Source organism: Tupaia chinensis, unplaced genomic scaffold (genome assembly GCF_000334495.1).
Source record: "Tupaia chinensis unplaced genomic scaffold, TupChi_1.0 Scaffold000017_1, whole genome shotgun sequence".
Classification (NCBI taxonomy): domain Eukaryota; kingdom Metazoa; phylum Chordata; class Mammalia; order Scandentia; family Tupaiidae; genus Tupaia; species Tupaia belangeri.
Window position 1 is genome coordinate 102,825 of NW_006159447.1, and position 2,690 is coordinate 105,514.

Genomic DNA, 2,690 nt, shown 5'->3' on the forward strand with positions numbered 1-2,690 from the left:
CCCGCCGCCGCCCGGCCGCCGTCGCCCGCCCCGAATCCCGCGTCTTCCCAGACAGCCATTTTTACCGAAGGAGTAGGCGGCCCGGTCCCCAGAGCGGGCTCGTTCAAACCTCCTCCCCTCCCCGCGCCGCCCAGGGGGGCCGCCGGCTTTCAAACCTCCTTCCCTCCCTGCGCCGCCCAGGGAGGCCGCGCGCTCCTCGGGGAGAGGGAGGCTGGCTCTCCAAGCGGCCGGCCGAGTAACGGCTTTGTTGCTCTGAACGCGCGGACCACAACCATTTGTTACCGAACAGACGAGGATGCGGGCCCAGCCTGCGCGGGTCCCGGCCGAGCCAAAATGTTACCATATTTAGGCAGCTTTCAAAAAGAGATGTAGGGACCAGCAGTTAGCGTGATGGCTATGTCGCTGGACTCCCATGTAGTCAACTGCAGTTCGCATCCCAGACCCGGTGGCTTGAGACTCACGCCAGGCGTGTGTGCATGCGTGCCCAAGATCCCGAGAGGAGAACGGAGGAGAAAGGATTGCGGCATTGCCATCCCCCATGGGGGGTTATTTCTCGCTTTCTGTCTCTCTGGCCGCCGCCTCCTTTCCGATTCACTCAAACAAACAAGATGGCTGCCGTTACGCCGCGGCTCTTCCTGCCGCCCAAATCCTCGGTTCAAATCGGCAGGATGTTTACGGTCAAAATGGTACCTGTGCGCCTGCGCAGCCAGCCTAAGCCCCAGGAGGAGTGACGCAGGCGCAGTGACCATTTCCTTTCCTTTGGAACCCGCCTCCTGAGACCGGAGCCCGGAACTGAGCAAGCGCAAAGGTGATCCTCTAGCAAGAGGGTCTTGGAGAGTTGCGGAGCTGGCAAATGGCGCACGCGCAGTGCTGGCCCGTGAAGTGACTGTTGGGAGTTAGCTTTATTCTTGCTCTTGTTTTAAAGACGCGAACTGTCATTGTGCAGTTTTGTGTGCTCTTGACACAAACATTCAATTTAATGATTCTATAGCGATGAAGGTGACATAAAAACCTTAAACTAGCTCTGTAAAATGTAGGGGTTCATTCATTCAGTCAACCTGTGTTTACAGAGGGTCTTCTGTTTGCTACTAGGAGCTGCAAGGCTTGGCCTGTAATGATGCACACAATAGGTAATCACGGGAAGTTTGCAGCATAGCTAGGGAGGGAACTTTGTTTGTTTGTTTTTTTACAAATACTTAGTTGTATCATGAGGAAGAGCCAGATACAGATATAGATGGAAGAATTACTCATTTGTCCAGTTTCTGAGTGTAGACTCATTTTAAAATAAAGGAACACACTAGAAAAACAGGTGTTTAGGCTCATGCTCTCATTGTATGGAACCACTAACGTTAAGTGTTGGACCGTACCAGGGTCTTAACACGTGCAACAATTCACTATCACCGTTCTTACTTTACTGTAGCAGGTGGATAAGAAAGTGGGTTGACTTGCGTTCCATGCCCTCTGGGTCAATTATTTTTGGCTTGAAGTAGCGTTTGTCTTACTGGCAGGAGTCTATTAGCCAAGTGATTGTAGTTGGCAGAACTCAAAAGCTTCATGGAGTGAATTTCTATTTTAGTTGGGCAAATTTGTTATTTGTTCTTTCCTTTGTTCTTTAATTGAAACTTTAAGAAGTTGGCATTTAAGGCTAGTTAAAATTCCAAGTTGGGGAGTGAAGGCCTACAAATTCTTTTATTATTTTCAATATGTTTTTCCTCCACCCATGCAGATTAAGTGCTCAAAACATTAAAATCCTTCCTACTGGTGTGACTACACAAGCTCAATGCTGGTAGTTGTATCATCTTAACAAAAACACTCTAACACACTCCTTACAACAGAAAATTCTATTTCCACTAGTGAATGATTTAATTCTTCACTTCAAAATAATTTGTGTAATTGTATTAACTGCTAAATAATCTTCTAAAACTAATCAAATGGGAAAAACCTACCGTTAGGCTAAGAGTCACACAGATGGCTTGGTGAATCCTTTATCCTTTGTTGATAATTCATATTAAATTTCAGTTTAACTCTCTCAAACTCTGGTCAAATGAATATGTATTGTCATTTCCTGTCTCTCTTAATATTATATTTGCTTTTAGTTTTTCTCAATGAATCACATGCATTTCCTCTGAACTTAAATAAAAACAATTCTGTTTTTTCTGATTTCTAGAAGAAATTTTGATTCTAACATTTAAATAAACAGACTTAATTTTACTGTAACACTTATTTCTGTACTCTTGAAGGGTGGTTATGAACTGTAGCTTTCAGCTTAAATTCTTCTTTTCTACCTCTCAACTGTTTTACCATGTGCAATTTACTTAACGTGTCTAGGTTTTATTAATTTTTTTGTTTATAAAAGGAGGATAATACTTGTGATTATTGAAAGAAAAAAATGGAATTACATATACAAATTGCTTAGCATAGTGCTTGGAACCAAGTACTTAAGAAAGGTGACTATTAATAGCAAAATATGACTAATATTTATCAGCTATTAAACTTTTAAGAACATCTGCAAATACCTGGATACTTTAAATGTCCCTTCCTAACTATATCTTGTTCTGTGCTCATATTTGAAAACTAATTTATGCTTTCTCTTCTCTTTCGCTTGTTGCCTCTCCTTCCAGTGCTGAATTCCCAAGGTGTTATGTTTATTTTTTAACAATTCTTTATTTTTAAGGCATTGCTTCTATTTT